This window comes from Cervus elaphus, chromosome 25 (genome assembly GCF_910594005.1).
Source record: "Cervus elaphus chromosome 25, mCerEla1.1, whole genome shotgun sequence".
Classification (NCBI taxonomy): domain Eukaryota; kingdom Metazoa; phylum Chordata; class Mammalia; order Artiodactyla; family Cervidae; genus Cervus; species Cervus elaphus.
The window spans coordinates 9790923-9811601 of NC_057839.1; the positions used below are offsets into that span (position 1 = coordinate 9790923).

A 20679-nucleotide genomic window follows, 5' to 3' on the forward strand; every position below is an offset into this window, starting at 1 on the left:
ATTTTTGGATTTATTCTTAAAGAGTCAAAATTATGTCCAAAGGGATATGCTTGAATACCATGTACATTTGTGCTGTCTCTTCAGTCATTTCTGACTCTTTCGACCCCATGGACTGGAGCCCTCCAGGCTCCTCTGTCCATGGGATTCTCCAGGCAAGAGTACTGGAGTGGGTTGCCATGGCCTCCTCCAGGGGATCTTCTCAATCCAGGGTTCAAACCCAGGTCTCCCGCATTGCAGGTGGATTCTCTACCCACCGAGCCACCTGGGAAGCCCTTGGGTACCACACACCTTCTCAAACCTTGAAAAGTACATGAAACACCACCACCCTCATATCCTATTTCACACTGATTTTCGTGCTGCCCTTGTCTTTTATTACAGTAACTGCTGAAAATCAAAGTTATGACATTGTCAAAAGGGATATAGCAGTCTAAGGTTGCAGCTGGGAACTACCTTGAGCTATTTGCAGGGTACCCTACAGATACGAAGTATCAATGTCTTTCCTTTGAAATTTAAAATAGGGTAGAGCATCCTTCCTCTGCTGCACCACTCTGGAGAGCTGGAGCTCACAAACAAGAACCTTGCCAAGAAGCACTCTTCCTTTCCCTTGTTTGTAGCAACTACCAACTCCTGGAGGCAACATGGGATTCATCCTGTGTCCCCAGCATCCAGAACTAGCTGCAGCAAAGACTAGGTGTTCTGCTTGATGTGAAATGAAGACCTTCTTGGTCTCCGTATTCAGTGACCCTCCTTCTCATGTCTCACTCTCCTCCCCAGACCAAGTCAACACTTTCCCAGGAAAAAACCAATCCAGCGCTTGCACATATGGCTAAGTCATTAGCTGACTGTCTGACTCCCCAGATTTGACTCCATAAATACCAGCTGTGAGGTGGCTTCCTTGTTCGTTTCACCTATCTTGACTCTAGGTTCTACCTGGTATTATATAGTGTTAGATTTAGCTGGGCTCCGATTACTAGGACTTTCAAGTACAGCAGTGTTCCGCACAGAGGGGTCCTCAAAGGACTTGCATCAGATTCATTCACACTGGGGTGTTGTTCAAAAGAGAGGTCATGGGCACCAGCTCACAACAACTGACTCTTTTCTTTACATTTCTTTAAAGAATCTCTGCAGGTCATTCCTAGAATTGCCCCACTACCCTTACACCCACTGACATTCATTTGGAGAATTAATATCAAATGATTGTTGTACAAAAATCAGATACCACTCAACACAGTCCTAAGGGCCCAATATCTTCTGAAAACATTCTTGCAGGATGGTGATTTCTGAAAGCAGAACCTCCTGCTTAGATCATCTGGGGGTTGATGGCTTTTCCCCAAACATTCTTGTTATTGCCAAGAGACTTTTGGGAACAGATTAATGAGCACTCTTTCAACTGTCTCCAAAGGATCTTGGTTGAGAACTTCCTGGACAGAGACCTCACTTCATCTCCCAAGTCTCCAAGATCTCCCAAGTGCTTGTTTACGGTTTATTGAACTAGTCTCGATTCCTAAGTCGATAGTCACTTTGGCTTTTTAAACTCTTCTTGTAAAGCGGCTCTCGAAGCCTACACATAATTGCAAACTGTTCTTTGTGATCTCTAGGCACTTCATATCATTATCAATGGTGTGAAGTGTTCTGAAAGGCTTGCAGAGGTAATTCCCTGGCAGTCCAGTGGTTAAGACTACATGCTGTCACTGCTGAGGGCACAGGTTCAATCCCTGGTCAGGGAACTAAGATTCCACAAACTGTGTGTTGTGGCCAGAGAAAGGCTTGCAGAGAAGTTATTTGATGACTCTTCTTCCTCATGAGGGAGGGGAATTTTGGTGAACCCTCAAGAGAGCTGTGATGGCTTATGTTTCAGCCCCATCCTGGCATCCTAATGGCCTTTACCCACCCCAAGAGAACTAGATATTCTTTCTGAATTGCCACACTCAAGACTCCAGAGACCACCACACCAACTACACTCCATCTTGGTCTGCTCCCATAGTACTCTGGGCTGATTAGGCAAATTAACTATTAGTGAAAAAAGTTACCAGATTTACATAAAACGTTAAAACAATTTTTTAATGTTTCAGAGGTTTTCTTTAAAAACTCAGATGAGTTAATGAATCTCAAAATACTAGACCTTTTATTCCTTCACAATCAGACTGAGAACTTTCGTTAGTTTCTTCTACAAGATAGTAACATCAACTTTCTTAAACAGAACTCTCAGATCATTTGAGAGGCCAAATAGATCCAAGGAAGGAAGATGATAATTAGACAGTTAAATAATCAAAAGGCGCTGCAGCACCACCTAAAACCTACCTCCATGCTGGTAGTAAGCTAAGGAAGATTAAGCCACAGTGAAATAATTTCATGTTAGTGTTCCAGATTATAGAGCAGAAACTGGGTTTGCTTTCCAGAAGACTATGGCACAGGGGTTACTTGGGACCAAGATATTCAGCCAGGAAAAGAAGGTCAGACCAAGTAGGGCTGCTCCAGCCTTACAGGGATTTAACAGCCAGAGCTGGGTTCAGGCTGCCCCAGGTTCTTGCTGTAATTTAGTGCAGACTTTAGAGAACTTGTCTCGTGTTGGGGTGTGGGGGCTGAAGCATTCACATGCAAAGTAGTCTGAGCTTCCCCAAACACATTTACACACCCTACAACAAGCTTTCCAAAGTCTCACATCTTGTAGCAGCTGAGCTGTAGTTAAAGCTGCAAGGCTCACAGGATCAAAGAAGCCAGGAAGAGACAAAGCAAGTAAGATATCCCAGAAGCTAATCTCAATCTAGCTTTCTCCAATGTATTGGGTTGGCTAAAGAGTTCATTCAAGTTTTCCCATAAGATGTTATGGAACAACCCAAACAAAATTTTTGGTCAACCCAATAGGAGAAATGCTCATATAACTGATATGGAATGTAGAAAGCTACACTGAAACAAGCTGGGTCTTCTGCTGGATTTTTCATCAAATACCAAAGGAAAACAAGGGGTGGAGTTCACTTTATTTATTTATTTATTTTTTAATACTCAGAAGTTATTCTATTGTAAAGGGATATGGCTGAACAGATAGGAGACAGATTCCCCACTGTGAATTCTCCTGATAGCTTCTGCAAGGATCATGGAGACAGGGATCACCTGTATTTTGACGCAATGCTTCATCTTATCCTCCAGAGGTATGGTGTTGGTGACTTCTACTGCTTCAAAGCGTGCGTTGTTAATGTGAGAAATGGCTGGACCAGAAAAGATTCCATGAGTCAGCACAGCATAAACACAACTCCAGGGGAGAAGTTTGTCAGCTGAGTGGCAGATTGTACCACAGGTGTCAGCCATGTCATCCACGAGGAGAGCCACCCGGGCCTTCACGTCGCCCACCAGCACCGTGCAGTCCCCTTCGGTGGCCTTCCTCCATTCTCTGTGAATCAAAGCAAAGTCCATATTCCACCAGTCTGAGGTGAAAGTCACTCTCTTAGCTCCTGCAGCATCAGGTGAGACAGTCATGGAGTTCTTCCACTTAGCCGTCTTCTCCCTTATCCACCTGAGGACAGCTGACTCTGCAAATAAATTTTCCACTGGAATCAAAAATTTGAGGAGCATGCAGGTCCCTGGTGATACTATGACCCTTGTCTACTACAGAGATCATTTTGCCACAAGCTTGGCTAAGATTGGAGCCCAGCTCTTAGCCTTCTTGTTCTTCCAGACATAAGTGGGAAGTACAGGCTGACTGCAGTAACCCAGCTGGCTGAAGCAATTTTTGCAGGCATTATTCATAATCAAAAGTTCCATGCAATTAACTTGATTTCACCACAGCCACTCTGAACAATGTAGACATCCTTTCCACACACTCTTTCACCGATTTCCACACAGGTCTGGTTGCTGAATTTCACAGTCACCGCCTTGCCCAGCTCCAGGCCCAGGGGGGCAGCAGTCTTCTGGGATAGGTCCTGGTGGGAGCTGCTGAAGATTTTGATATTTGGTTTCTTGGCCAACTGCCCTAGGCCCTCTTTGCTTAGTGATCACTCCCGCTGCTGAGACCCGAATCAAGTTGGCCCAGAGTCTCAGTACTAGGCACTTTAAGTTGCTACTCTGTCATCTTCCATTCCCGCCCTGCGTTCAACTCTAAACTGCCCCAGTATTAGACAAATTAAGACTGTCCAATCTACTTCCTAAACACCTCTCAGAAACATTCCCTCTTCTGGACTCTCAAAATCTCTTCCTTAGTTCAAGTCTCACCATTTTCCATCAGTATCATGATGACATCCTCTCACTCAATAGGCTGTCTGGGTCTTACTCCACTCTGCTGAAATTATCTTTCTTAAAAGTAAATATGATCACATTACTTTTCCTAAAATCTCCATCAGTTTCCCAATTGTCTCCAAGGAATATTCCAACAGCACTGTACCATGCTCAGGGTTCTCCTGGCCTGGTCCAGTCTCCTCAGTCCTCTTGTCTTACTCCTGCCTTCTTGCCCTGAAAACTCATCACACTCCTCTCTGTTCCATCCACCTACCCAGTTCTCCCAGCCTCCAGGCCCAGGCACAGGCTGTACCTTCCTCCCTGGGGTCCTCATCCCTCCCATCCTTCCCCCTCCCCCGGTGCTACCTGAAAACCTTCTAGATGAGCCCATCCCCCAAGTCCTGCTCAGCTTCCACTGGCCCTTTGGTAAGACTTGCATGTGGCTATATCCTCTTAGAAAGGCAACTTGCAAAATTAACCATGCATATATACTTAGAGTCTACTTCTGGAAATTGTTCTGTATTACCTATGCAGCCCTCACACAAGTGCTCAAAGATATTCATTGAATTATTTGCTATAGCAGCAAAAAACAAAATATAAATAAATAACTTAAAAGGGGGATAACCATTCTGTCAATAGGCAGCTGATTATGTATAAGCAATTAATCGTAAATTGTTACGATCAACACATCCTGATATAACATGGTCCTCAAGCTGTATACTTAAGTAAAACAGTATAATATGCTGTGGAGATGTTTATTACGTGACACCTGTACTGATTTTGCAGGTAGACCCTACCAACAGCTTCCCTGGTGCTCAGCTGGTAAAGAACCAGCCTGCAATGTGGGAGACATGGGTTCAATCCCTGGGTTGGGAAGATCCCCTGGAGAAGGAAACAGCTACCCACTCCAGACCCTACAAAATGTGGGGCCTCTTTTGGGAGTTTCCCGGGAGGGAAACTCGGGGATTGGAAAGAACACTTACTTTTACTCTAAACTATTTTGGAACTGTTTGTTTTTTTCTGTTTGCATGTTTTTCTTATATAAAAATAATAATAATAAAGTACAAGTGAGATCTGATAAACATTGTACAGGCATCAACTTCTCTGAGAAGCTTGCCTTAATGCCCCAGGGTAGAATGAATCACTTCTCAGTCTGAACCTTATACATCCATCTATTGGTAAGTACTTTACCCCAACCAAGACTAGTATCTGGGCTCTTTCGCTCCAAACCCAGGACCCCCTAAGAATTCTGTGTCTGCTTCATTCCTGTGCTTGCAGCAGCCAACCTGGGCCTAGGCCTGGCATTTAGTGCTTGACATTGGAGTGATCTGAGTTCTTAAGCTCTTACTAGGTGGGGGAAAAAATGACAGAAAACCTGTTCCCTGCACTCAGGTTGCTGGCAGCCTTGACCCAGAGGAAAATACAGATAGTTTGAATCCTAGACATGGGAAACAGAAGGCATTGCTATAGACCAAACATCCAGTTAATAATAGAGATATAAGAGCAGACTGAGAGTGGTGACTTAGGACAAGAATCCTGCGTACATTATTGACCCTTTAGAGGGTCATAGAGTGAACACAGGGGTTTCTGGAGACCTCAGCTCTGCGGTTAAATTTGAAAGCAACAATAGTGATTAAGCTTAGAATAATTAATGCTGGTCACGTGCCAGGCAATACTAAGAATGTACTTGCCCATCTTGTTTAATCTCCAGAATTACCCTAATAAAGTTATTATCCTCAGTTTGCAGTTGAGGGAACTGCTGAGAGGTTATAGAATGAGGAATCATTTATAGAAATGATAAGCAGCTGAGCTGGGCAAGGAAGACAGGTCTGGTTTGCTCGAGTGTCCGCTCTCAACCACTTCTAACACAGAAGGACATGTGCCCAAGAAAACAGCAACTTTGCAACAGCCTTCTGAGTCATCTTTTCCTGTTGCTCTCGCTGGACAGATAAGAACACTGAATTCCACAAGGAGAGAGTGACTCAGCCAGGTGATATGGTGATGGCGACCCATCACCCCACAGCAAATTCGGCAGGACAGAGGGAGTTTAAAATCCACTCATGAGTTCCCATTGCACTTACAGTGAAATCAGACCTCAGAATCAAAAGCAACATAATTTGCTGTTTCTGTATTTAAAAAATACTAAGTTTGGTTAGACATTCCTGTCCACGTTTAAGCAACACTGAGCATCAGCAAAGATAACTTAGCTATGTGCTCTAAAAAAAGACTTGCTGATGGAAGAGAAATTTGTGAACCAATTGAAATAACTTAGGTAGGAAGACGAACAACAAGACTCACTATAAGGCCTTCTTTCCAGTGTGTTCACAAATTCAAGGCATAAACAAGTCCACATTGTAAACTCTGCTTAATCCCAGCTAATTCTTTGCCTGGTAAAATCAGCCTTAAAACCATCAAACCCAGGCCCTAAGACTCTCTAAATACCCTGCCCAAACCTCCACTTTCTGGGATATCATTAAAACTCTTGTCAAGGTTGTGCTCTCATTTATTGCAGTAGGTCTGGTAAACAGCTATGCTTGATCAGTGTGCTTTCTGATTCATTTGGGGATTCCATGGTGGTTTTTCCAGGAATGTAAAGTTGTATGCCTTCTAACCTCTAGTTGGCGTATCTCTCCGTTGCTCTTTGAACTTCAGCCACAGAGGCCCTTGGTCAGTTCTTTGATCCTACCATGCTTCCTCTGACCACAGGGCCTTTGCACTGACCACTCCTTTTCTCTCAAATGTTCCCATCCACCTTCTTTACCTGGTTAACACCTAAACTTCTTTCAGATCACCTTATTTGTCATTTCTCCAGGAAGGCCTTCCCTCCCTATCTCTATAAATAAGGCAGACCTCCTTGTTATTTTTTCCTACAGGCACTTACCTTTGCTTTTTAGCACTTACCCCTGTTGCCATTTTACCTTTAGGTTTTGGTTATTTGATTACTGTGTCTCAATTACCCTCTAGAATGCAAGGTCCCTGTAGCTAGGCACTGTGTTTGTTTTGATCACCCACTCACAGTCCCTTGCACTTTAGCTTGAATAGGTGATCAACAGAATTCTTGGATAAATGGATGTTGCTTTTAATAAAACCTCATGGTTTTGCATATGTATCAATGAGTCTGTGTGTGTATGTGTGTGTGTGATATGTTTGTAGCATAAAGTTAGATCAGAAGACATACAGGAATCCCAGGACATGGGAATGGTGACACCATTAGCAGCAGGGAGAAGGGGTAAGTTTAGAGGATACCTTAGTGTCTGGGTTTGGCATGGAACCTATCTGCATTGAGATCAGTTTAGTTCAGTTCAGTTCAGTCACTCAGTCATGTCTGGCTCTGTGACCCCATGGACTGCAGCACGCCAGGCCTCCATGTCCATCACCAACTCCTGGAATTTACTCAAACTCATGTCCATTGAGTCAGTGATGCGATCTAACATCTCATCTTCTGTCATCCCCTTCTCCTCCACCTTCAATCTTTCCCAGAATCCGGGTCTTTTCAAGTGAGTTAATTCTTCACATCAGGTGGCCGAAGTATTAGGGTTTCAGTTTCAGCATCAGTCCTTCCAATGAATATTCAGGACTGATTTCATTTACGATAGACTGGTTGGATCTCCTTGTTGTCCAAGGGACTCTCAAGGGTCTTCTCCAACACCACAGTTTAAAAGCATCAATTCTTTGGTACTCAGCTTTGTTTATAATCCAACTCTCACATCCATACATGACTACTGGGAAAACCATAGCCTTGATTAGACAAAGCTTTGTTGGCAAAGTAATGTCTCTGTTTTTTAATATGTTATCTAGGTTGGTCATAACTTTTCTTCCAAGGAGCAAGGGTCTTTTAATTTCATGGTTGCAGTCACCATCCACAGTGATTTTGGAGCCCAAAAAATAAAATCTGTCACTGTTTCCATTGTTTCCCTATCTATTTGCCATGAAGTGATGGGACCAGATGCTTTGATCTTATGAATGTTGAGTTTTAAGGCAACTTTTTCACTCTCCTCTTTCACTTTCATCAAGGGGCTCTTTAGTTCTTCTCTTTCTGCCATAAGGGTGGTGTCATTTGCATATCTGAGGTTATTGATATTTCTCCCAGCAGTCTTGATTCCAGCTTGTGCTTCATCCAGTCCAGCATTTCTCATGATGTACTCTGCATATAAGTTAAATAAGTAGGATGACAATATACAGCCTTGACATACTCCTTTTCCTATCTGGAACCAGTCTGTTGTTCCATGTCCAGTTCCAACTGTTGCTTCTTGACCTGCATACAGGTTTCTCAGGAGGCAGGTCAGGTAGTCTGGTATTCCCATTTCTTTCACAATTTTCCACAGTTTCTTGTGATCCACACAGTCAAAGTTTTTGGTATAGTCAATAAAGCAGAAATGGATGTTTTTCTGGAACTCTCTTACTTTTTCAATGATCCAACAGATGTTGGCAATTTGATTTCTGGGTCCTCTACCTTTTCTAAATCCAACTTGACAACCTAGATGTCCATCAGCAGACGAATGGATAAGAAAGCTGTGGTACATATACACAATGGAATATTACTCAGCTATTAAAAAGAATGCATTTGAATCAGTTCTTATGAGGAGGATGAAATGGGAGCCTATTATACAGAGTGAAGAAAGTCAGAAAGAAAACACCAATATAGTATATTAACGAATATATATGGAATTTAGAAAGATGGTACCGATAACCCTATATACGAGACAGCAAAAGAGACACAGATGTAAAGAATAGTCTTTTGGACTCTATGGGAGAAGGCGAGGGTAGGATGATTTGAGAGAACAGTGCTGAAACATGTATATTATCATATGTGAAACAGATCGCCAGTCCAGGTTGGATGCATGAGACAAGTGCTCAGGGCTGGCACACTGGGATGACCCTGAGGGATGGGATGGGGAGGGAGGTGGGAGGGGGGTTCAGGATGGGGCACACATGTGCACCCATGGCTGATTCATGTCAATGTATGGCAAAAACCACTACAATATTGTAAAGTAACCAGTGTCCAATTAAAATAAATAATTTTTTAAAAAATACATAATAAATAAGCAATATATTTTAAAAAATAATAAATCCGACTTGAACATCTGAAAGTTCACAGTTTACATACTGTTGAAGCCTGGCTTGGAGGATTTTGAGCATTACTTTACTAGCATGTGAGATGAGTGCAATTGTGTGGTAGTTTGAACATTCTTTGGCATTGCCTTTCTTTGGGATTGGAATGAAAACTGATCTTTTCCAGTCCTGTGGCCACTGCTGAGTTTTCCAAATTTGCTGGTATATTGCATGCAGCACTTTCACAGCATCATCTTTCAGGATTTGAAATAGCTCAACTGGAGTTCCATCACCTCTACTAGCTTTGTTTGTAGTGATGCTTCCTAAGGCCTACTTGACTCCGCATTCCAGAATGTCTGGCTCTAGGTGAGGGATCACACCTTCGTGATTATCTGGGTCATGAAGATCTTTTTTGTATAGTTCTTCTGTGTATTCTTGCCACCTCTCCTTAGTATCTTCTACTTCTGTTAGGTCCATACCATTTCTGTCTTTTATTGTGCTCATCTTTGCATCAAAATTTCCCTTGGTATCTCTAATTTTCTTGAAGAGATCTCTAGTCTTTCCCTTTCTACTGTTTTCCTCTATTTCACCTACCCAGTGTCCAGGGATGGGCAGACAGATAACCCCTGGCCTTATGTTGAAGCATAAAATGACATTTGTTTGGTTAATTGGTTGATTGTTTTAAGACTTTACTTTCTAGAGAAGTTTTAGTTTCATAGAAAAACTGAGAGGCAAGTACAGAGAAGTCTCACATACCTCCTGCACAATCCCCCCTGTTATCAACATCCCCCATCAGGGCAATATATTTGTTTAAATCAATGAACCTACATGGATATGTTGTTATCATCCAAAGTCCAGAGTTTACCTTAGGATTCTCTCTTGCTGTTGTGCATTTTATGGGCTTTGACAAATGTACAACGACCTGTATCCATCATTATGTTGTCATACAGAGTAGTTTCACTGCCCCAGATTTCTCTGTGCTTCACCTGTTCATCCCTCTTTCCATCCTCTAAACCCCCGGCAACCCCTGATCTTTTTTACTGCCTCCATAGTTTGGTCTTTTCCAGAATGCCACATAGCTGGAAACCTATAGTATGTAGCTTTTTTCTGATTGGCTGGTTTTTTGGTTTTTGTTATTTTACTTAGAAATTTGCATCCAGGGATCCTCCAGGCCTTTTCATAGGTTGATAGCTCATTTGCTTTTAGTGCTGAATAATATTCTTCTGTCTGGATATGCCACAGTTTATTTCCCTACTCACCTACTCAGGGATATCTCAGGTGCTTTCAGAGGCACATAGGTTTTAACTATATGTCTAACTGGCTTCTTGGCTGAAAACCTTTCTCTTATCCTTTAAGCTGGAAACACTAAAACTAATTCATTGTAAAAATATGTATATACTATTAAAAAACAAAGGAAGCAATTCATTTTGTTTTTACAACTTTATTGAGGTGTAACTGATAGCTAATAAACTACATATTTTAAAAATACAGCATGGCAAGTTTTGACATAGGTATGCATCTGTGAAGCTGCAAATATCAAGATAATGAATACATCCACCTCCCCCCAAATTTCTTCATATTCTTTTATAATCCATCCCTTCCCTTCCTCCTCCAAACACAATCACTGCTCTGGTTTTTGCCACCATGTTAGTTTGCATTTGTATTGCAATTTTTTAGTTAGTATTCTATAGAACTCTTCTTGTCCTACATTGAAGGGGAAAAAAAAAAGTGTGATAGAAAGCAGCAAGCGTAACCTGAGGTATTGCTTCTTTTGGCAGCAATAAGACAACCCACTGGCTTCTCCTGAGGGTACTTAAGCCCAGGATGCAGGGGAAAGGGAGTGGGGGGGATGCAGAGGGCCAGCCAAGGGAACCGTACTGATTTCTGTGAGCAAGTAATCCCTCAGAAAATAAGGACCCAAGAAGTTAAGCCAGACCCTGGACTCAATGAACTCTCCTGTGCCCAAAAGGGTACCACAGTTACTTAGAAAATTCCGAGTTTGATTTATTTTCAAATCCTAGGTTGGTAACTCAGACAGTAAAGAATCTGCCCACAATGCAGGAGACCGAGGTTTGATCCCTGGGTTGGGAAGATCCCCTGGAGAAGGGAATGGCAACCCACTCTAGTATTCTTGCCTGGAGAATATCATGGACAGAGGAGCCTGGCGGGCCATAGTCCATGGGATTGCAAAGAGTCGGACACAACTGAGTAACTAGCTAACACACAATTGACTTGAAGGAATGAAAGAAGGTGTAGAAGAATGATCAATAAAGATGAAGTGGAACTGACACTTCTAGAATGGGCCTTTCCTAGGTCCATTTTTAATTTAACAATAATTACCCTTGCATTTCATTTCAAAAGCTCACTAAGAATTTAGAGAGGGAGGCTTATCCTAAAATTACTTTGGCAACTGGCAGCAGAGTAATTTGCAGGCAATTTAAGACTGTATATTTGCATGGTGCTCACAGGGGAAAAAATAAGTTACTGATGGTTGACACACTTCCTTGGAGAAGGCTGTTCGAACTCAGTCCTTTCCAAGCACTTCTCAGGAGCCTTCAGACCCCAAAGATGAGTCACACTCTGCCATGTGCCCACTGGATTTGTAACTAGGGTCCCCTTAAAAAAATACTCACTGACAATCTAGAGGGGTGGGAAAGGGTGGGAGGTGGGAGGGAGGTTAAATAGAGAGGGGACACCGGTGTACCTGTGACTAACTCATGCTGATGCACGGCAGAGGCCAACACAACACTGGGAAGCAATTTTCCTTCAATTAAAAATAAATAAGTTTGGGGGGGAAAATATGCACAGTGTCCATACACTTGTATATGTCTCAGTGTTCCCTGTAAGGAAACATCCCTCTGTGCTTCAGAAGAATAAGCAATTCTTCACCAAAAGATAAGAGCACCAATTGGGCAGAACATTTTCTAACTTTGGGCCTATTAATAGCAGTAACTGTAATAAGAACCAATGTGAGGACTTATGAGCAGGCGTTCTGCTGAGCCCTTTTACTTGCATTGTGTTGTTAAGTCCTTACAATGATCCTAGAAGATGAAAACAAGTATAATCCATGTTTTGTAGAAGAGAAAGCAAAGCTCTGTGAATTGAAGTGACCTGTCTGAAGTCTCCTACGGTGTGTGGAGAAGCTGGATTTTAAAGCTGGGTTTATTTGCTGATGGGCTTCCATGGTGGCTCAGTGGTAAAGAATCCACCCACCACTGCAGGAGTCTGATCCCTGATCCAGGAAGACCCCACACGCGTTGGAGCAACTCAGCCCATTGGCCACAGCTATTGAACCTGTGCCCTAGAGCTCGGGAACCACAACTACTGAGCCCACATGCAGCAGTTACTGAAACTTGGTGCCCTTGTGCCTGTGCTCCTCAACAAAAGAAGCCACTGCAGTAAGAAGCCTGCACAATGCAATGAAGAGTAGCCCCTGTTTGCTACAACTAGAGGAAAGCCCATGCAGCAACAAGGACCCAGCACAACCAAAATCAATCAATATATAAAATTATTTTTTTAAAAACTCATCTCCCAATGCAGGAAATTTAAGAAACCTAGCTGGGTTCGAAAGCTGGCTGGGTTCGATCGCTGAGTCAGGAAGATCCCCTGGAGAAGGGCATGGCAACCCATTCCAACATTCTTGCCTGAAGAATCCAACGGAGAGAGGAATCTGGCTGGCTACAGTCCATAGGGTCGCAGAGTCAGATATGACTGAACTGACTTACTGAACTGACTTAGCACGCACAGCACACATTTGCTGATATGTAACCTTGAAGATATTTTTCTCCATTGATTGAAACATGTGTGGAGCAGATACTGTCAGTGTCCCAAAAAAATGCACCCAGTGCTGTTCAGAACTGCCTCACAGGCTCACCCCACACACACCCTCCCTCTCCCCCATGGGCCTGTTTCTGCCCATGGCCAGGACTTAGCAGGATAACCTCCGCAGTATAATTCACACTCCAGTCTTCTTCTTCAGACCCAGCTAGACTTTTCTGGAAATCACATCTTTGCTGATCTTTCCCTACCCATCCTGCTTCCCTTGCTCCTGCCCTGGTTTTGGGAGAGATCACATCCTCAGGCCATCAGCTGCACAAGGAGCTTCCTCTCCAGCTCTGCTTCTAAGGCACCGACCTAAGACAAAGTTTCTCAGTGAAGGGTGAAGGGAAGTTTGCTTCTCGGGAAAAACCTCTTCTCTCTGCCCCAGCTGGGGCTCAGAAGTCGTAGGGGCCCTATGGATGGTGACAAGGTGAGTTTATAGGGTGCAGTCCAGTAGGGTCATCACCAAGGGTGGAGGCAGGCTCCAGGCTCAGATCTCAGTTCTTGGAGTAAAGAGAGGTTGTTGCTGCACATAGCACTCACCTCACAGAGATGGGATAAACATGACAAGGATGAACACTGCCCCATAGAACTCACTGGGTAAATGGAAGGTGTATTCAGGAATTTTAGTGAAGGAAAGAGTGTTTCCTTCCCCTCCCCTTCCTATCTTAATCTTAAGTGTTGAGCAGAATCATTAAAACATTACCCCTAACTTGGACAAAATAACATGATGTTAACAGATGCTAACTGACCTTTTTTGCCTCCAACACCTAAAGTTGGGCTGATGGGCTCCAATCAGGGAAAGCCTGAAATCAGACTTTTGACTACAGCCCATTATCTATTGCCCAACTACAAAATGCCTCAGGAGGTGGGGTATTTCTGAGATTGATCTGGAAGATCCCAGGTCCTGGATCTGGGAATCTTTGGGATCCTCATGACGAGTCTATGAATGTGCTCATCCAGTCAACCCATCTTTCAGTTCAGTTCAGTCGCTCAGTCGTGTCTGACTCTTTGTGACCTCATGGACTGCAGCACACCAGGCTTCCCTGTCCATCACCAACTCCTGGAGCTTGCTCAAACTCATGTCCATCAAGTTGTTGATGCCATCCAACCATTTTATCCTGTTATCCCCTTCTCCTCCTGCCTTCAATCATTCCCAGCATCAGGGTCTTTTCCAGTGAGTCAGTTCTTCACATCAGGTGGCCAAAGTATTGGAGTTTCAGCTTCAGCATCCTTTCAATGAATATTCAAAACTGATTTCCTTTAGGATTGACTTGTTTGATCTCCTTGCAATCCAAGGGACTCTCAAGAGTCTTCTCCAACACGACAGTTCAAATGCATCAATTCTTCTTTACTATCACTGAAATTCCAAACCACCCTTAGAACCATCTCTTCTTCCCCATCCTCAGCCTCAGCATGCAAATGCATTCATGCTTGATTCAACGCCATGTCTCAGTTATGGGTAAAGTGTCACTCCTTCATGAATTCAATTAATGGACACTTACTCCAGGTCTACTCTGTGCCAATCTCTAGATTCTGGGGATAGAGGGTGAACAAAATGAAACCCACAGCTCACAGGCAAGTGAGGGAGTGCATATTTGAGCTGCATAAAGGTGTTGTTCTTCAATATGTACATATGGTTCTCTCCACCTCCCCTTGTTTCTGTCTGAACTATACTCACCCTTCAAGTACGTGCTCATTTATCACTGCTTCCTCCTCAAAGCTGCCTCTGACCTGCTTCTGACCCCCACCAACTGGTAACCCTTCACTTAATGTCCAGAGTCCCTTGTTCTTCCCTTTTCATAGCCTTTATTGCATGCAGGGTGTTAGGGTGATGTGTTTATAGATAGTGAGCTCCTTGAGGGCAGAGATCATGCCCTTCATTCACCTACTTGTTCTTCCCTCTCTTCATTCTTTGAGGAATGGGTTTGCAGTGGTTCTTTGCAGACTAGCTCCCATCCTGTTCTCACAGCCCTCATTCCATGGGGGAAGGCAGGTGAAGGTAACTCATCTTCAGATCCCCAAACTCTAGCAGAAGCCCTGATGACAAGGGGTTCCTTGTTAAGTCCATAAAGTGAATGAATGAGAAGGTCAGGAATTGCTTTTCTTTCAGGAGAGGATTGTGGCGAAGGGGGCTAAAGTTATGAGAGAATGTTTTCAGAGGGGGCTAAAGTTATACACAGAATGAAATGAACACAAGTAGAAATCTGACAATTGTCGGACCAAATCCAAAGTTCCCTGAAGGAGTGATGCCTCTTTGGTTTTAGCTGCATAAACTAGGGGTCTGAAACTCAGTCACTTACGGGGCCCCAGAAAGACATATGCACATGCAACTTGTTTCAGGTACAAGATCATGGTCCTGTACTGCCCATTTTTGGAGGCTGCGCTCAGCAGGAGAGTGGATCCCAGTTGACATGAAACTCCCTTTCTCAGCTACTTTATTTCTTTTCCTGTAGAAATGTGGACCATGTCTCTTCCAATTTCTTAACAGAAGCCAAAAATTTACAAAAATTTCCCAAATCTTTGGCTCCAATCCAACCTTCAGACTTTCACTACACAGCTGTTTTAAAGAGTCAGACCAAAATAGTCTGTAGACAATCACTTGCAACTTTGAGAACTAACTCACCCCCAAATCAAAAATCCCACTTAAGGAGACTTCTTTGTAGTTAATGCTTCTTGCCTGAATAAACTCAGAGGGGAAAAAGGAAAAACAACTAACAGAAAAAACAAAAACAAAAAACAGCAACAGGGGGAACTGGACAAGGCTCAGAAACAGTTCTTTTTGAACAGGATGTTCTTAGCAAGACCTCCCCACCCCCACCTTGTAAAAGCCCCAGGTTTGAGGTATGGGGCTGAGGTTTAGAGGGAGGATCAGGCCTGGCATCAATGATCTCCCCAGATGGCCAACTCAAAGTCATTAGAGCAAGGGCGGTCCTTCTGTTTTTGCTACAGGTCGTTTCAATGAAGAGGAGCCTGCCAGGGTGCAATCGGAGAGCTTCCTGGTCAGAGGGCTGGACAGTATTAATTTACACAGGCCCACAAACAGGCCAGGCGCTCTCCATCCTATTGGGTTACATGCAAAGCACAAATAAACTTCCTGGGCTGACTAATAGAGGAAATTGGGAAGGAAGGAACAATCTATCAATTATCAATAAGCAGCTAGCAGGAACTCGACAAATTAAGCAGTTAACACTGGTAACAGAGATGAAAAGAAAACTATAGGATTAAAAAAATTTCCTCCATGGTGCAACAGATGAAAGAAATAGGCTGCTTTGCTTGCAACCACAATAATGCTCCAGATCAAGTAAAAGAGGAGAAGAGGAACAGAGGAAAGAAGTGCCATGGGTATTTTGCCTGGCTGCAAGCATCTGTATATACCACCTGGGGGAAATGGCCTTCCATCTGAGAAGCTGCCATAAGCAGGAAAGCATGGTGTAGCATTTTCCAGACTACAAGGGTGGGGTGATGGTGAATGCTTTTAGGTGGGATTGATTCAGTGACTCAGGAACACCAAATGAAAACATGGTCCTTTCTCAATTCTATCTCATTCTGGTGGTGCTACTGCCCTTGACCACCTTCTTGACCCTCCAGATGTTGCTCTTTGACAAGAGGACACGAGTTCACAGCCTTCCGCAGGCAGCCGGAGCCAGCTAGAAGGTCAGACTTTTATATCATCTTTGTGAGCTTCCCAGGTGGCTCATATGGTAAGGAATCTGCCTGCAATGCAGGAGATCCAGGCTCAACCCCTGGGTCGGGAAGATCCCCTGGAGAAGGAAATGGCTACCTACTCTAGTATTCTTGCCTGGAGAATTACATGGATAGACAAACCTGGCAGGTTCATGGGGTTGCAAAGAGTTGGACATGACTAAGTGACTTTGGTTTGTGGTATTTATTTTTCTAATTACCTTGTTCATATCCCAAGTGTCACTGCATGCCCATTGAGTAGCCATCTGCAGGCTTCTGGAATAGATTTAGCTGCCTTCTTAAAAGTGAAGTGAGTTTTTAAATTATAGTGAGGAAATCGTAATACCTAGTTGCAGGGAAAGGATCATGAGATGTTGAGTCCCCTACCAACTCATGCAACCCTTGGAAATGGCTTTGGATTTTCCACTGGGTCTATCATTATATGAAGGACTGATATTACTCATCTCCAAGGACCAACCAGAAGGACCAGATATGAATTAAATGCATTATTTCATGAAGCTTTTCCAATTCCTTTGTGACATACATGGTACTCTGGGGGACCCATTTTAGAAATGAGGAAACTGAAGCACAGAAAAGCTAACTAATTTGCCCAAGGATACGCAGACATGAAAACATGGAACCTAAATTGTTCCCTGGGCCTGAGTGACTCAGAACACAAGAGGCAGGATGATCTGGCTGTCTTCTGAGTCAGCCAACATGTTTATCACTCTCAAGGATCTTCTGAAGATTCAGCGAGAGAAAGCCCAGGGCTCAGCGTCTTGCTCTGCAGCATGTATTCCATCAATTCCCGCCTCCCTTTACACTGAACAGGGCTAGAGGAGACTTTCAAGGTCATGGTCTCAACTTCTGCATTTTATTGAGCTTCCCAGATAGGATTACGGGACTTCCCAGGGTCTTGCAGCAAGTTGCAGTGAAGTTGGCACTTTGGGTTCAGTTCCTAGCTCCAACCGGATGTTCTCCACCATTCCTCCAGGACAGGACACCCACTAGCCTTCTTGGTGGTATCTGGTTATATGTCCCAAGGTTAACAGACTACTCTCAGTGCTTCGGAAGACACAAGTCAGACCCCAGTCCCCTCTGACCTTATCATTCAACAGCTATTCATGGAGCACCTGCCATCTAGGTGCTGAGATTCACAGACCAAGGCCCCTCTAGCATGGATTTCTGATCTAGAAGTGAAAGCAGACATTAATCAAAGGATTACCCAAAGAAATATACAGTTAGAACTAGGTCATGTACTGCGAAGGAATACCTCACAGAGCTGGTAGACCATATGCCTCTTTCATCCATTTGACAGACTACTCATTCCTGCCTCTCTGTCTTCCTTTCCAACCAGTCTCCACGTGACTACTGGATTAATCTAACTAAACCCCAATTCTGATGTCACTCCCAGCTTCCAAAGCCTCAGTGACTACCCCCTGCCCAGAGAGTGAGCAGAAATGTAAATACCTCAGCCTGGCAATCAAATCTTCCACGAGAAGCCTCCAAACCAGCCTTCCACCTACCCCCATTCACAGAGACAAGAGCCAGGGTTTCCTGCCACACTACCTTTGTCTTTAATGATCTGTGATATCCACAATGCCTTCTTCATGGAAACCTCAACACACCATCCCCCAAAGCCTGTTTATAAAGGCCTCCTCCTCCTCCAAGTGGCTTTCTCTTTACCCCTCATCACTTCCATCAGTCACCTGCAGCATTGTGCTTCATTTTTGTCTGAAAACCCATCTTCTCCTGTGCATCACAGTAGGGGCCCTTCTTATGTTTCCAACTTGAGTACCAAGTTCCTTAGAGTGGGAAGAGAGAGCAATGCTTTATTCAATTTTTGTGTGTTGTTCATTGTATTAATAATACAATCTGTGTTCAATAAGCATGACTCGAATTCAGTCGGTGCTAAAGGGTAGCCTAGAGATATGGGTTATACTCAAACAATAAAATACAAATTAGTTATCCTTTGTTTGAGTATAACTCATATCTCTAGCCTGCCCTGTAGTAACGACTGAACTCAGTTTGTGCCTACAGAACCAAGGCTGGAAACTAAGAACAGAGAGTGAATGAGACATGGCCATCGTGCTTGAAGAGACAAAGCCTGCACCGAGGGGCAAACCCCCGAGCACATAATAAGTGCCAGGGTGATACGCGCAGCTGAGGAGTAGTAGGAACGACAGCCTGCACCCACGAAGTGCTTTCCACGTGCTAGGACTGCACTGGGCTCTTCACATGCATAGTACCACTCAACCCTCGGAGCAATCCCATGAATTCAGTTCCTCCTATTTCTCTCTTATAGATAATGGAGCTACGCTGACTTGCATAACATCCTAGTTGGGGATTGCATCCAGTGGTATATTACTGAAGCCCCCCAACAAGCAGCCTGCGGCAGGGAGTCCAGGGCTAGGGCATTGACATCCGGAAGCCACCAGAGACAAGGTGCCTCCCGTCCTTCCGCTCAGCCACTCTCGGTGTGACCTTTATCCTCCAGGTGGTCACCTTGTGGTTGTGAGATGTGGGATCCACATCTGGTCTAGCATCTATAGTCTAAATGGGGCGTAGAGGAAGGGCAGAGAGGGAAAGTCACAGGCCAGTTAGTCTGCCCCCTTTTCAAGAGTTTCTAGATAGCCCAACCGTAAACTCCATCCACATGCCATTGGCTAGAGTTATGTCATTTGAGTATTCTTAACCGCAAGAGAGGCAGGAAATGCAGTTATATAAATGGACTCATTGCCAGGCTAAACAAAACTAGAATTCCTTAAATAAGAAACAAAGGAGAGAAGGGATATTGGGCCAGCAGTGAGACCATCTGCTAGCCTATGTTCAAGCCCGAATGTGAACTAGTGGTGAACTAGTAAACATTTAACTGGTTGGAGGTATAGATGAGGGGACAGGAGAGCTCTGATGTGTAGCATTTGCCAACTTCTATGGTGTAACTCCTCTCATAATGGGTCACGTCAAGCTACAAAAATGACTGCACACAGTTCACAAATTTCCGGAAGATTTAGCAGTCAGCTCTCAGGAGCCGGTGCTAGCCAACTCCAGAACATCATGGACCTGAACTTGCCCAACTCCAGGGAAGCACTCTGTACCACACTTCCCTAGAATTACACGGAGAAGAGACAGAAGGTGTGTGCCCCAGCACCCATGCAATTCTCAGACTTTGGAAATCTGCTGAGGAGGAGAATCCCTCCCAAGATCAGACACACTCAGTGGTTAAGCAGCAAGCGAGAGTGAGAGCTGCCACCCTCCAGGCAGGTAGGTGACTCTCAGACTTGCAGCCTCCGGGAGCCGGGCAGGGGGCGGGGGGGAGTGCTGAGGAATGTCACACCAAAGGAAAACTGGGTGCTGTTAAGGAACTGTTGGGTCTCAGGGCCTCCAGAGACTCCAGGTGGAAGGCTTGATTAAGGAAACTGGTGCCTGAAACTGAGAGAAAAGAAAAAGTCTTCTTTACTAATCTTCTTTCCTACCAGTATGCGCTGGTGGCTCAGATGGTAAAAAATCTGCCTGCAATGTGGGAGACCTGGGTTTGATCCTCGGGTTAGGAAGATCCCCTGGGGGAGGGCACAGCAACCCACTTCAGTATTCTTGCCTGGAGAATCCCCATGGACAGAGGAGCCTGCGGGCCATGGGGTCACAAATAGTTGGACATGACTGAGCACATACACACCTGTATGCCAGTGGCTCTCAGCTTGGGGGGTGGTGCAGGTCATCCTGCGCCCCAGGGACATTTGCCCATGTCTGGAGACATTTTTGGTTGTCCCAGCGGTGGGGGAGGAAGGTAGTGTGGTTGGCACCCAGTGGGTAGAAGCCAGGGGTGCCGCTAAACACCCTACGACGTAAACACAGCACCCATCACTTGCCAAGGAAGAGTTGTCTGACCCCAAATGTCAGGCTGAGAAATTAGCC

General features: G+C 44.3%; 1 pseudogene; it reads right to left on the bottom strand.

The window, feature by feature from the left end:
• Positions 1 to 3015: 3015 nt before the first annotated feature.
• The window catches only part of LOC122683509, a 53975-nt pseudogene continuing 36311 nt past the window's right edge, over positions 3016 to 20679 (bottom strand).